Source organism: Bos mutus, chromosome 1 (assembly GCF_027580195.1).
Source record: "Bos mutus isolate GX-2022 chromosome 1, NWIPB_WYAK_1.1, whole genome shotgun sequence".
Taxonomy (NCBI): Eukaryota; Metazoa; Chordata; class Mammalia; order Artiodactyla; family Bovidae; genus Bos; species Bos mutus.
The window spans coordinates 58,339,353-58,354,849 of record NC_091617.1 but is presented as its reverse complement, the minus strand read 5'-3'; the positions used below and the strand labels follow the sequence as shown (position 1 = coordinate 58,354,849).

Sequence of the window (15,497 nt, the reverse complement as noted above, 5' to 3'; positions counted from 1 at the left end):
GCATAGAAAGTTAATCAAGAGTATAAAATGCAAAACTGAGATTTAAGCATAGTTATAATAGTTGATTATGTAAGAAACATGAAGAATATTGATGTTTCTACTATTTCCTCTATGCATAGATCATACACTTTATCATGTTTGTTTGAAATGCAACTGAAATTAGATATGAACACCGGGGAGAGAAAATGTTATTAAACCCCTCCCAGTAAAATTTAAAATTAAAGACATCGAAGCAACCTAAATTGCTTATCCATTCATTAATGGATGAATGGATAAAGAAGATGTGGTATATATATACAATGGAATATTACTCAGCCATAAAAAAGAATGACGTAATGCCACTTGCAGCAACATGGATGGATCTAGAGACTGTCATACTGAGTAGAGAAAGTTACACAGAGAAAGACACACATCATATGACATCGCTTATATGTGAAATTTTTTTTAAAATGGTACAAATGAACTTATTTACAAAACAGAAGCAGAGTCACAGATGTAGAAAACAAACTTATGGTTATCAGTGGGAGATAAGGGGAGGGATAAACTGGCAGATGGGGATCGACATGTATACGGTGTGTGTAGGTACACAGTCATGTCTGACTCTTTGCAACCCCATGGACTGCAGCCTGCCTGGCTCCTCTGTTCATGGAATTTTCCAGGCAAGAATATTGGAGTGGGTTGCCATTTTCTACTCCAGACATATACACACTACTATATGTAAAATAGATAACTGAAAAGGACCTACTGTATAGCACATGGAAACTCTACTCATTGCTCTGTAATGACCTACATGGGGAAAGAATCTAAAAAGGTGGATATATGTATAGCAGATTCACTTTGCTGTTTACCTGAAACTAACACAACACTGTAAACCAGCTATACTAAAATAAAATTAATTTTGAGAAAAATATTTAAGGGGAAGTCAAAACATTGAGATTGTTTCATCTTTTAGAAGAAAAAGGTTGAGATAGTGAGCTGAGACTAGTTTTTTTTAAGTAAGTTATGGGAAGTAAGAAATAAGACTTTCTTCTCTTCACTGAGGCCGCATAGTGATGAAATAGGCTTACACGGCAACAGAACATGTTTAGGTTTGAAAATGAGGTAGACTCTTGATAGTGAGGCTTCTAAACACTGAAAGAGAAATTCTGGGTTTGTCTTCTTGAAAGTGCTTAAACCTAAACAGGGTAAACTCTCATCTTTATGGAATATTCTAAACGTGTCAAAAAGGGAAGGAGCGCCTTTTCTAGGTGATTCTCATGATTCAGGACTTTCTTTTTCTCTCTCTTTTTAAAATCACTATTACTCAGAAACAAACACTGCTAAAAAGCCACCAGCACTACTAAATGTTCTTGGCCAAAGGACAGAAAAAGGACACTTCCGAAAGCAACAGAAGTGCCACCAATGTCTTAGTGGAGAATTCTCAGGAATTTCCCTGTGCTACCCTTTGTTCCATATGATCACAAATATAACCGTCACACTATGTTGCCATTATTGCCTATAATAATTGATTTACTATAAACTTGGAATTGTGGGTACAGCTGCTGAAACAACTACTTGTGAACAAAGAGATTAGAACTTAGTGTTCGGTGTTCTGTAAAGAGGTACAGTAGACTTTTGGTGGAAAAGTTAGCACATTTCACTCTCTGCTTTTTGCTCTCAGTATTCAAAGTCAGACTCATTTCTATTAAATCATTCCCTTCCTGTGACACTAAGTATTTCTGATTCATCTCCAGAAATATGAAACCAATGTGTGTTGGTGGTATTTGCTTAAGAAATAAGGGAAGAAGTCCAGAGTATACAAGGAGGAAAAAAAATATATCCCCAATTTAAAAGAAAAAAAAAAAAAAACATATAGCTTACCTCTTCCTACCTGCCATGTTCTCTTCTAGGAACTAGAGATGCATGGATAAATGTGCCCATTGCTAAAGAGTGATCACAGACAGGAATGAGAAGCAGACATAGAAATAGAGACCTAGGGCATGAAGAGATGGGAGTTGGTGAGAAGGAAGGTGAAGAGTACTGTATAGATATGCCCAGGACATTTCTGTTCTATGCCTATGATCTTGGTATAATTATCGATAGAGTCCTTTTACCCTCAAAAAGTGGCCTTGTTTGGACAGTAAACTCTATGGTCACCCTATGAATAGCTGTAGCTGTCAAGTCTGCCTGAGGTGGTCTAGAAAGATCTTCCCCAGGATAGGGCAGAAAATCAAAGAGATTAAGAATGCTTTGCCATTTGTGTTACCTACATCCAAAAAGAAATTATAAAACTGGGTAGACTGACTGCCTTTCTTTTCTCCCAGGGTTGACAGAGGGCTAAAAAAGGTATTTAAGTTCTGTGTGGTGAGAGAAGAGGGACAAGGCAGAAAGATGATCTAAACCCCCTTGTTTGTATATGAAATGCACGAGAGTTGTCATTAAATGAATCATTAAATTACGAATTCCCAGAAGCTTTCAGGATTGGAGGACATGGTAAAAAAAAAAGAACTAGAAGCCATGATGGAGAATTTTAGAAAGACATGTTAAGATTTAATAAAAGGAAGAAGATTTTGTACAAACAGAAGTCCTAGAGCAGGATTGGGTTGCCCGTGAGGTTAAGCACACCGTGTCCCTGGTGGTGTGCAACAGGGACTGAATGGCCCCAGCAAGCAAACTCAGGCACCAGGTCAAGACTCAGACCACAGGACTTTAGGGTCCTTTACACATTGCCCTGAGATTTTATGATTCTGCATGATGCATGGTGTCTTTTTGAGTAGCTTTTAAGTAAGAATCTTGTGCTTGGGGAAGTATAAATACCAGGAAACTAAAAGTTTGTGTAAGCTAAAACTTCTTATGATCCAGTCTGAACACACACTAAAAACGGACCAAGGAAAGCCACTGCAGATCTCACTGAGCTCATTCTTTGCTACTCGTGCAAGGTAAGCAGCCGTTAGAGGTGTAATACTCAGAAGACGTGCCTCACTCAGACCTCCACCTCTCGGACTCATTTTGAGATAGAACAGCTGCAGTCTTGCTAACCAGTTTGATTTGCATAGCTCTGAGTTACATAGGGAAAACCTGTGGCAAAGCTATCATTAAAGAGAAACAAAGCAGAAGACTGAACAAAGGCTACATTCTGTGCAAAGTTGGAAGTTTAGACTGTTTCAGTAATCCTTGTCATGGTAAGAAAGATGTCCGCCCCTCCCCCACACCTAAAAACAATAGCAGACAAGTGACAAAAGAAGTCTCCCTGGAGGTGACTTAGGAGCAAAGAGTAGGGTGAACTAGAGGCTATGCGTATGAAGAGAAAGAAGTTGGCATGGACACAGGGAGATGCAGCCAAACACCACCACACTCATGGCACAAAGATACAAATAGGTTAGAATCCCTTCCACCTCTTCCACAGTGCATTTCAGCCGGACTAGTTGAGGTCCAGGCAAAAGAAACGACATCTTGATGAAGCTCAGCTTTCCCAGAGGCCTAACAAGGATTGCAACACAGTTAAAGTCAGAATAATCTCACCAGGCCTTTTCCATCAAATTCTTGAATATCTACATTTTAAGATGAAAACATTTTCCAGTAAACTAGGGAGAAATGTCTTCTGCAGGCAGTGGAAGTGACTTTAGTTCTTTAGTGGTTAAGAGTATCAGGGCTTTGGATGAAGGGAAAATAGCGTCACACCTTTGCTACTTACAGATTTATGGTGAAGTATTTGAATTTCTCTAAAGTTTTAGTTTCCACAAGTGAAAAGAAATTGATAATACACACACCATGGAGCCATTGTAAAGATGATATTAGACATGTAAATTGTGTAATGCTTGTAGTGTCTGGGAAATTGATTATAACAATAAAATTTTTATTCAGCAAGGACAATTATCCATTTCTGTAACATTCTTTAGTCATGCATACCAAGCTCTGCCTCATGTTTCATCATCACTTTCTCGCTGGTTCTTAACACTCTAACTGTTCCAGCTTTGACTTGCTTCCCTAGATATTGTAAGTGACTGCCTTCTCGCTTCAGAACTTCATGCTTCCATGTTCTTCAAGAGGTATACCTAGAATCATTTAGAAATTTAGTGCCAATAATGGACAAAATTTGAAATCATTAGGAGAAATACATGGCTTTTAGGAAATACTGTTCTTGAGTTCTGAGGGCATTCTTCATGTTTTATGACATTGACCATGAGACAATTCATGACAGGTAAACAAGGAATGAAAGTGAAGTCGCTCAGTCATATCTGACTCTGCAACCCCATGGACTGTTAGCCTACCAGGCTTCTCAGTCCATGGGATTTTCCAGGCAAGAGTACTGGACTGGGTTGCCATTTCCTTCTCCAGGGGATCTTCCCAACCCAGGGATTGAACTTGGGTCTCCCGCATTGTAGGCAGACGCTTTACCCTCTGAGCCACCAGGGATATTATTTTGTACCCTCCTCCTAGGAGGTTAAAATAACTTACTAAAAGTCACTCAGCAATCTCAGATGAAGAATCTAAGGAGACAGTCTTGAATTCTTGACCCAAAATCTGCCCTTTGCTATACAAAAGTCATCCTTGGTAGGATGATCCCAAGTATTAATTTTAGATTATGATATTACCTTTTGCCAAACACTTAAAACGTTTTCTGGATTTGGATAGGGCCTCCGGTTACCCTCAGAACTCGGGGAGAAGGCCATGTAAGTTCTCTTCTCAAAAGTTAAAGCAGTCCTTGTCACCAAGACTATCATATGTTAGATCACATGTCAGCATCTGTGACACAGTCAGGCCTTGGCTTCTCAGGATCTACTCATTACAAGTGAGTTTATGGGCCTTGAAGCATATGGCCTTGATATATGATCTCAGAGCAAAAGAGCAAGGTATTTCAAGCTGGCCACAATTTTATTGACTCTTACAGGCTCGCTTTGTAGTCATTCCAATAAACTAGATGAGAAATTTCTGATGCTCCAAGCGATCCAGTCCCCAGGACTCCATTTCATGATTCAGAGTCCAACTAAACAACTCAAGAGTGCTTTTGTGTGACACTGTGACCACAGGGATAAATAATTGCTTAGTAATTCTCTTTGAGGCAGAAAATTCTAAACATGGAGAAACCATTTCCCCTTAATGGGAGCCAGAAATCCTGTAAGTGCTTGAAATGGCATTCACAAGTCTGAATGGTAAACAGATAAAAACAGGAGCGCACCAGTTGCACAAATGACTTGCTTGTCACAAACTTGTCATTGCAGTAATCTAACATTTCTTTCACAGAGCCCGATGGAAAGTATGGAACAAACAGGCCCTGCTGACGTTTTGGCTCTGCTAAGCCTTCCTCCAAGCTAAAGCATCTGCAGCATCTTCCTGTTCTAGACCCTTTATCTGCTGAAGTTAGCTGATACTGTGCATGTCAAAGAAATGTTTGACTATTGCATTAACAAGTTGATGACAAGCAAGTTATTCCTGCAACTGAAATGCTTCTGCTTTTAGCAGGCTGCCATTTTGACCTTCATCTTATTATACAGAAGAACCAGAACAGAGCAGAGCCCTGGGAACATTCGGTATTCCAGTATCATTGCCCTAGACTTGAGACCACTGTCTAGGGCTTAGGTGTAGTGGTATAGCGAACATATCTGGCAGTTCCATCAAGTTTATATATGGGATTTTCTGGTAAAACATAAATGGTATAAACACATTGGACTGTCCCAAGATTTCCTATTACTGAAATAAAGTGAGCCACACAGAAATTCATTTCCTCCTCACCCCCTCCACCCCAAACACACACATGCTCATACACGGGTCTGTATATAAAATGTTAATACAAAAGTCCCTTCTTATCCTCAGTTCCACCTTCCCCAGTTTCAGTTTCAGTTAGCCACAGCCATCTGCAGTCTGAAAGCATTAAATGGAAAATTTCAGAAATAAACAGTTCATTAGTTTCAAATTGTGCACTGTTCTGAGTAGCATGATGAAATCTCCTGCCATTCCACCTGGGATGTGAATCATCCCTTTGTCCAGAGCACCCCACCAGTTACTCACTTAGTAGGCAGCTCGGTTATGAGATTGACCGAGACAGTACTCCGGTTCTTGTGTTGAAGTCACCCTATTTTACTTAATAATGGCCCCAATGCATAAGAGCAGTAATGCTGGCAAATCAATTATGCCAAAGAAAAGCTGTTAAGTGTTTCTTTTTGTTGAAAAGGTGAAAGTTCTCAACTTACTCAGGAAAAAAAGTCGTATGCTGAGGTTACTAAGATCTATGGTAGGAATGAATCTCCTCTCAGCGAAATTGTGAAGAAGGAAAAAAGAAATTCATGCTAGTTCTGCTGTTGCACCTCAGACTGTAATTGCTGTGGCCACAGCGCACGATGATGCTTAGTGAAGATGGAAACGTCATTTGATTTGTACAGAAAGATATTTTGAGACAGATCACATTCATGTAACTTTTATTACAGTATATTGTTATATTGTTTCCATTTTATTATTGGGTGGTGTTAATCTCTTACTGTGCCTGATTTATAAATTACACTTTATCGTAGGTATGTATGTACAGCAAAAGCTATAGTGGATATGAGGTTTAGCACAATCAGTGGTTTAAGGCATCCACTGGGGTTCTTAGAACCTAGCTCCCTTGGATAAGAAGGGGGTACTGTAGCTGAAAGAGTTAATGAAAATTATAACCAGTTTTACACAGTTTTTGCCAGTTCTTGGATTTCCTCCTATCAGTAAGCTCTCCTCACCTGCTTCTCAAGTAGCATAACATCTGAACCAGTCTAAGCCTAATCAGAGCCACACCGTTATCCCCTAGAAAAAGAGCTGTGTCCTTCAGCCGCCTCACAGAAACCTGGGGCAGCCCTTTCTAAAACACCACCGGTTCATCTCCAACTTCAGCAGCCAGTAGGGAGTGCTCACACACTGTGCAAGTTCAGAGTCTTGCCTTTCTGTTTGAGAGGCCCTCCCCTGGCAGGGGGACCCACCCTTGGTGTTCCCTGAGTGTGTGTCTGGTGGGTCCCAGGCTTACCAGCGTGCAGCCAGAGCTAGAGCCTTAAACAGGAGCTTGGCCTGTTGCCCCCAAGCATTCTGCCTCTGCTGGTGCCTTAGGTGGATCAGCACTCGGAGCAATGGCGCTTTAGCCCCAAAGACTTAGGTCTTTTCATAAAGCGGAGCTTCGATTGTTCATCAAGGTGTCAGTCGCCCTGCATGCTTTCATACCTCTCTGTAAGGGTTAAGGGCAGTTGCTTGTGTCTTACCTGGTTTAAATGTTGACACAAAGTGCTGCATTCTCAGATTTTTTTTTCTGGTGGATGCCCCAGGTGCTTTCCTTTTGAAAAGTCTTGTGTAAAAATGATGATCATTGTTCAGCCACGAGAACTCAAATTTCTTGCCAAAGTAGTGATGGGGCTTAATTTTCTTTTAGATTTGGGAAACTGATCACAGTCCTGTCTCCCAGATGAAATGTTTAATTCCCATCCTAGGTATCTCAGACTGTAATCTATACCTCAGCCTCGTTATCTCAGAAGGCAGGTGGGAAAGGTATGTGAAGAGGGTCCTGCGTTTTACACAGTTAAGAATATTGCCCCAGGAAAAGGAAGTGAAGGTAGTTTGAAGTGGCAATTACATCTTCTGTCACAGAAAACATGTAAACAAACCATTGAATTTTAAAAGAAAGTTTAGTGACTTCTTTCTTGCTTTTTTTTTAAAGAGTTTCTTTCTTCCTTCTTAAAGTTCCTAATATGATTTCTGTAATGATTTTCTGTTTTCTTTCTTCATAGAACTTAAATGGCAAAGAAATGATATGCTATTTTTGATTCAGGAAAAAATAAAGATCTTTTTATATGGGAACTCTCTTTTTAAATATACATTAGGAAATAGATAATGGTCACACACAAAAAAAATGTTCTCTCTTCCTGTTCAGAGAGATAGATGATTAGTATATGTGCTTTTAATATATATTTACTTGCTTATCTGGTTGTTTGTTTATTTTAAGAAAGCAAGAAAGGAAGGAAGAAAACAAAAGCTCTTGTGCTGGAGTGATTTCCTTGGATTCATAGAATGTGGGACTGGAAACGAGCGTGACGATAGGGCTGTGCCTTTGTGTCACGTGTCCACTTCACAGATATGGACACTGAGACCAGACCTGTTTTATAACAGGAACAAAGGTAAACGCAACCGGGCTGTGGCAGAGTCAGACCTAAATCATGGTCTGACCTACAATCCGGCCAATATTCTCTCAGAAATTACATAATTTTTAAAAAACTTTTTCTTTTAAACAAAGAATGATTTACATTGGCGTGCTTAAATCTAACAGGATGTTTGCTTTTGGAAAAACTGTCTGTAAATTAGCTAAGCTAATTCAGGAATGTACAGTTGAACAGTTTTGAGACATTTCTTACCAAGCTATATTTTATCTGAGTTGTATAAGGAACCATTATAATTTCAATTATTTCTTTTCTCCTATAAGATTTCATAGAAACACTTTTCCTTTCCCATTTTGGCACCTGAAAACATGAATTTTTAAATGAATCTGTTTCTTTTATAAGTATTCATTTAAGTAGGTCATATTCTAGAATTCTTTGAGGTAAAAAAAAAATCTTATCAGATTAAAAGAAATCTGTTTTTTATTCCCATTTTTAGCCACATACGAGTCGGTCCTTGTAATCATCGGTTTCAACAAAACATTAAGTTAAAACATCAATGTTTTTGTTTGTTTTGGTTCTTTCTGTTTAACACAATGGGAAAAAAATGCATTTACCTTTTTGCAGCTATAATAATTATATACTCCATTTTTCATTTATGCAAAACTTATTTTTGAGGGTTTCCTTTTTGTTTCATTTCTCTATTTTTGCATTTTCCAAACATCTGTACCGTGGCTAGTGGCGAGAGTAGCAGTGGCTGGCACTTTTCCTCCGCGCTTTGAGACAAAGAGAATTGGCTGGAATAAAACCTTGCTTTCCATACGGTTAACTTGAAATACAGCATTGAAAAGGTATTGTCTCTTTTTCTTTTCTGAAACCAGAGGTGAAGCCCAGAAACAAATAGCAATATTAATGCCAAACCACCTGTTGATTCACATCAGAAAATCCTTGGCAATCCCCCACTTCATGTTTGAAACACCTAAATGGATGACTGATCTTTATGCGTTGGTAGCATTGTATTCCTGGAGAATCCCAGGGACAGGGAAGCCTGGTGGGCTGCCGTCTATGGGGTCGCACAGAGTCGGACACGACTGAAGCGACTTGGCAGCAGCAGCATTGTATTAATACATGATGCTGGTCATTCACTTAAGAAAGCCTGGATTCTACACATAGTCAAAGAGTGAATTGAAAGTTTTGCTTTGACTCAACTAAATGATCACTTTGTAAGTACACTTGGCTGTGAAGTGTTTATTGATTCCTGGAACAGTTGGACCTAGTGTCATGGACAGTGAAGAGGAAAAGATGACACTAGTGTTTTCTTTTACCTTGATCAATTCTAGTTAGGAAAAGCAGTAGTCTGTCCTGTCATTTTTAATGTAAAATGTTTCATTATAATGTGAACATACAAGAATCCAGCACCCAAGTTAAACAAACCTCAATGTGGAAAATTTATTTCCAAACCTGTTTTTATCATGTATTATTCTAAGTTATGTATAGTGAAGTACACAGATTAATTGTATAGCTTGATGAGATTTTATGTGAGTATACATCCATGCAACAATATTCAATCCAACATACAAAACATCCACAATACCTAGGGGAATCCCTCATGCCCCCTCACAGGCTATATCCTCCAAAACTTTAACAAAAGATTAAACACAGCACAACTCTTCTGATTCCTATCATCATGAATTAGTTCTACATAAGCCATACATTATGAGTTATATAAAATGAACTTTACTGTATGTGTCACTAAAATCTGAGTCTCTAATTGTTAGACATTATTTCTGGTATTTCCCATTTGCCACCAAAATTGTACTTAACATTTTTGTACATGTTTGGAAGCAAAGGAGGAAATGCTAAACTGTAAGAAAAAAAATACATTTTTAAATTTATGAAATAACTTCTTATTTTTTAAAGTTTAATAACTTTACTAAGAATTATGCAATTTTTCTTTTTAAAGTGGTAGTATCGATTTATATTCTCATTAGCAGTCTATGAGACCTTCTCCATATGCTTCACAACATTTGGAATGACCAAGGTTCTTACATTTTTGTCAGACTGAGGGGATTGAATAATATATCATTGAAAATGTTTTTCACTTATAAATCACTGGGATTTCCTCATGGTGTTCATGCGTGTTGCCGGTTTATATCTTCACCTGTGTTTTGATTGAGTTATTTTTTTGGCTACTGTTGTTATGGACAGCTTTTGGTTTTGGTTTTGTAGTTGTTATAATACTCTGGATTCTCATCTTTTGAGCAATATAGATTGCAAATATCCTTTCCCAGTTTTTAGTTTTCTCTTTTAACTGTATATAGTGGCATTTATTTTTAAACCTTCTGATTTTAATGCAGTTAAGTTTATTGATGTTTTCCTTTATGGTTTGTCCTCTTGCTGCCACTGCTGCTGCGTCGTTTCAGTTGTGTCCGACTCATTTTAAAAACCCTTCAATATGACAAGATCCTTAAGAAACCTTCCTATATTTTCTTCTAACAGTTTTAAAGTTTTTTCTTTTACATTTAGATCTCTAATCTTCTTGGCATTTGTTTTTGTGTATGGTATCTTACGTGCATCCTGTTTTTTTTTTTTTTTTTTTCCTTGTGGGTAACACAGTCATCCCAGCACCATTTAACAAATTAGTCATCCTTACTCACTAATTTGTAATGCCTCTTTCACCTACATCAAATCTGTTTTTAGTATCTTTATTTAATCCAGTGGACTATTTCTCTATTCTTGTGCTAACACCAAAGTGCCTTAATTACCATTGCTTTATAATATTCTTATTATTTGGTAAGGTAAATCTCTCTACATTGTTCTTCCTTAAAATTCTTTTTGCTCCTCTTGGCCTTCTGCTATTCAATGTAAATTTTAGGGTTGTTTAGTCAAGTTTAGCAAAAGCCCTGTTGAATTTTATTTGTATTTACATTAACTTTAGATAGTAATCTAGAGGAGAATGGATATTCTTATGACACTGTGTCTTTTTAACATTGAGAGCTATACTTGATGAGCTCTTCCTTCCAGTTCTATAATAATGTTTTATAATTTTCACCATAAAAGTCTTGCTTGATCTTATTTGTTAGAATTCCTCTCATATAACTTAATTTTCATGATATTATGTATAAAATCTGTTTTCCACTTTGTTGCTTATTTGTTAGTATTGGTGTATACTCAACAGCTTTGCTGAATTCTCTTACTAGTTCCACTGGCTAAACTGAAATTCTCCTAGGTTTTCTACATGGACATGTATATCATTAGCAAATAATTCCAATATATCTCTTAATTTTCAATTGCAATTTATCAATTAATTTTCAATTCAATTTATTTTTCCTGTCATATTGCATTACTGAGACCTCTATATACGTAGTAGTATACTACTAAGTCGCTTCAGTCATGTCCGACTCTGTGCGACCCCATAGACAGCAGCCCACCAGGCTCCCCCGTCCCTTGGATTCTTCAGGCAAGAACACTGAAGTGGGATGCCATTTCCTTCTCCAGAGATCTCTATATAGTGTGGAGTAAAAGCCATGACATTAGGAATGTTCTGTTTCATTCTTTACTGGAAATGTTCTGGAAATGTGATATTTGCTTGGGATTTTGATAAATCAAAATCATTATTGAAAAGTTCCCATCAGCTATTTAAAGTTTGCTAAGTATTTTTAATCAAGAATACTCAGGACTTCTCTGGTGGTCCAGTGGCTAAGACTCCATGCTCCCAGGACAGGGAGCCTGGGTTTGATCCCTGGTCAGGGAACAAGATCCCACATGCCACAACTAAGAGAGTTTGCTTGCCACAACTAAAGACCTGGTACAGCCAAATAAATAAATAAATATTAAAAAAAAAAAAAAAAAAAAGAATACTCATTGAATTTCATCTAATGCATTTTCTGCATCAATAAAATGATAAAATTTCCCACTAATATGTTAGTATTTTATGTGATATTAAGACATTTCTTAATAGTCAACATTTCTTACATTCCTGCAAAAAAAAACTTTTTTTACTTGGTCCTGGTGTGTTTTTTAAATCCAGTCTTGAGTTTAATTTGCTGACAACTTTCTATATATGTTTGCATGGGGAGATTAGTCTTTTCTTAAAATTTTTATTATAGACATTTGGTATTATGGTGATAGTAGCCTTGTAAAATAAGTTGAGCAACATTTCTCTCTTATTTTTTTCTATTTCTGAAACTATTTTTATATTATACAGATTACCTATTCTGAAGATTTGGTTAGATTTACCTCTAAAATCATTTGGACCTAATATTTTGTATTAGTAGGTGGTAGGTAGTGTAAGGTAGATGTTATATTATCATCAGTTCCTTTACTTCCATAGCTATTGCTCTATTCAAGTGTTATAGTTCTTCTTAAGTCAATTTTAAGGAGGTGTTTTTGGAAAATATACAATTAACAGTTAATCTACACTTCAAATTTATTTGTACAAAGCTCTTCATAAATTCTTATGATATTTAATTTTATCTGTAGATATGTTCCCTTCTTATTCCTAATATTATTTATATTAACCTCTTCTCTTCTTTTACTGGCTGTTAGACATTTTGTGTTTTATTTACTTTTTTCAAAAATTGTCTTTTGAGTTTGCTTATTGACTTGATTGTGTCTTTGCATTCTATATCATTACCTTATGCTTTTGTCAACATTACTTTTTCTTTTTATTTTATTATTTAGATCATTTTTTCTAGATTCCTGAGTTCATTTTTTCTCATTCAATTTTAATACTTTTTATTGTTTTTAAAATGAATCTGTCTCGAAATTCTCATTCAGGGTCTCATTAGCTGCATAACATGTCTTGATATATAGTTTTGTTTAATTTTAAATATTTTGTAATATCTCTTTTGATTTATTTTTAACCCTTAATTAGAACTGTATATTTCTAGGGACTTCACTGGTGGTCCAGTGTTTAAGATTCCATGCTTCCAGTGCAGGGCCACAGGTTTGATCCCCAGTCAGGGAAATAAGATCCCACATATCACGCATTGCAGCCAAAAAAAAAAAAAAGTATATATTTCTACATGGCAAACATGTATTTACTCTATTTTTATTACTGATTCTGAATTCAATTCCATTATAATTAGATGTGTTTTATATAGTTTTGATTGAAAAAAATTTTTTTTTAATTCTTTTCTGACCTAGTACATGGATTTTATTGCTGGGCTTAAAGTTCATTGCAAATATACTCATTTTGAAATCATTATCAGACAATTCTATAAAATCAAATTTATCTGGAGTGAATATTCCAGTTATTAATTTTGTGGTTGTTTTGCATTCCTATAGACTAACAACAAAGGATCAGAAAGAGAAATTAAGGAACAATTCCATTTACCATCACATCAAAAGAATAAAATAGCTAGAAATGAACTTCCCTTGCTGTGTTTTAGAATTTTGTTTTGCAGGTTAATGTTGGTCATAAAGCTTTTTTGTCTTCCCTCTTAGCACTCTCTCTAATTTTTTCATACCTCCTTGACTGATGGTTTTCCAGTTGCCTCTATCTGCATTCCTGGCTTTCTCGTCCCAATCCAAATCTTATAATGGTGTCTTTAGCTTACCTTTAAGAATATTTGATCATGAGACTGAATCTATACCTTCATCCTTCCACCTTTCAGTGCCTGCAGCTCTGTCTAAGATATTGCCCCAGGCAGCAGATGGCCATATTTTTTACAGCCTCTTGTTGAAGTAGCAAAACAGACTTAGGTCCACCATTTCATATGGAACACTTTTGGCCCCATTACTCCAAAGACCTAGATTCCCAGCCATCTCAATGTGCTTCTCTATCCGGATTTCAGTAGGCTTATGGCTTCAGCCCTCCTCACTGTTTTTAGTTTCTTTGCAGAAATGGTTTCTTTCTTCTTTTTAAGTCTCACTCTGCCTTTTTAGATTTTTTCATTTTGTATTGTATCAGTTTTTTCACTTATCAGTATATCTTGTATAACACTCCTTTGATTTTTACCTCTCTTTCATTTAGATACACCATTTTAAAACAAATATTACAAATAATATTTATTATTATTTAGTGGTGCTGGGCACTGAACTTTATCGATATTGTTTTATTCAATCCTCTCTATACAGTCAGTTACTTTCATTCATGTTTTATAAACTAAGGAAATTGATATAAATAAGCTAAGTAAATTTCTCCTTAGGAAAGAGGTGATGACTAGTAAATGCAGAAGTAATATTTAAATTCAGTTTTCTCCACTACAAAACTAGTATTCTTAAAGTACTATTGTATGGTTAGATTTTGTGGAATTTTAAGCCTATGTTATGGTTTTTATTTTAATAATAAATTAATTGACTTAATATTTATTGTTGTAAAAAATGAGTATTTTCTATATTATTCTGGCTTCTTGGTTCTCTCTGTCTTTTCTCTATGGTATATAACTATTTTATTTGTTTGTTATTAGTATAGCAATTTAGAAGTTTTAAAGCAAAATTTATTTTCTAATAATGAAGAGTACTATAAAATAATAAATAGTATATATTATTAGTAGATGTAATAGATAAAATAAATACTAAAATAATATTAGAAAAAGTAGCAGTTATTTTTTAAAACAAACTATTTTTTAATTATCGCTATTAAAGAAATCATATGCTGCATGAAATGAGAAATTTAGGGTGCTGCTTCTTCATTCCTCTCCTCCTACCCACTTTCTCAGTTTTTGTTATAATGCATTAGTCAGGTATAGATTATTATCCATCTCTGTGATATAGCTGTGGAGAGGATAATCACAGAAAGCTGGATCACTTCTTCAGTAATAGAGAGCTTCTGGTATATGCTTAAAAATGTTTGTTGAGTATGAAATGAATAGGCCTAGTTTGTGTGCACACACATTCACACAGAGAAAGAAAACATAGCTAAGATCTCTTTAGTGTCCTCTAGCACTGGATGACCCACCTATTCATTTAAACGTTGGATATTGTAACTGTTTAACTGCCATATGATTTAATAAATACTCTTTCTGTCAATTTAGTTGGGCAAACATATGCTTTTAAATCAACCCTTTACAATCAATGAGCTTCTATCCAAGTTAGTTCAAGTCATAGCTATTCCCACATCTACCCCTTCTGCCCTACCCTATCCCTCTAAATAATTAGTATATTTGGCAACTCCCAGTCTCACAGCCCATTCTCCTACAAAACAGTTTGTGTTGTTTACTATTTAAATAGAGGCACATTGACGTAGTTCTTTTAGGGTAGTTCTTATAATCCCCAATTATTGTCAGAGGAAATTCTTTATAGAAGTTGCTAGGAAAATTGGATTTTCCATTGAATACCACTAGATATTAGCACTCCAGTATTCTTGCCTGGAGAATCCCAGGGATGGGGGAGCCTGGTGGGCTGCCGTCTCTGGGGTTGCACAGAGTCGGACACGACTGAAGTGACTTAGCAGCAGCAGCAGCAGCA

At 36.3% G+C, this 15,497-nt stretch overlaps 1 protein-coding gene across 25 annotated transcripts in view; it reads left to right on the top strand.

Annotated features, from left to right (window-relative positions):
• Positions 1–15,497, top strand: part of ZBTB20 (zinc finger and BTB domain containing 20) — an 865,400-nt gene that overhangs the window by 576,275 nt on the left and 273,628 nt on the right. The window contains exon 6 of one of the 25 annotated variants that reach the window (XM_070369705.1): positions 8,824–8,935. The exons of the other annotated variants lie outside the window; for them this stretch is intronic. The gene's annotated coding sequence lies outside the window, so the exon portion shown is untranslated. The remainder of the gene's footprint in view (positions 1–8,823; positions 8,936–15,497) is intronic. 25 annotated transcript variants of the gene reach the window in all.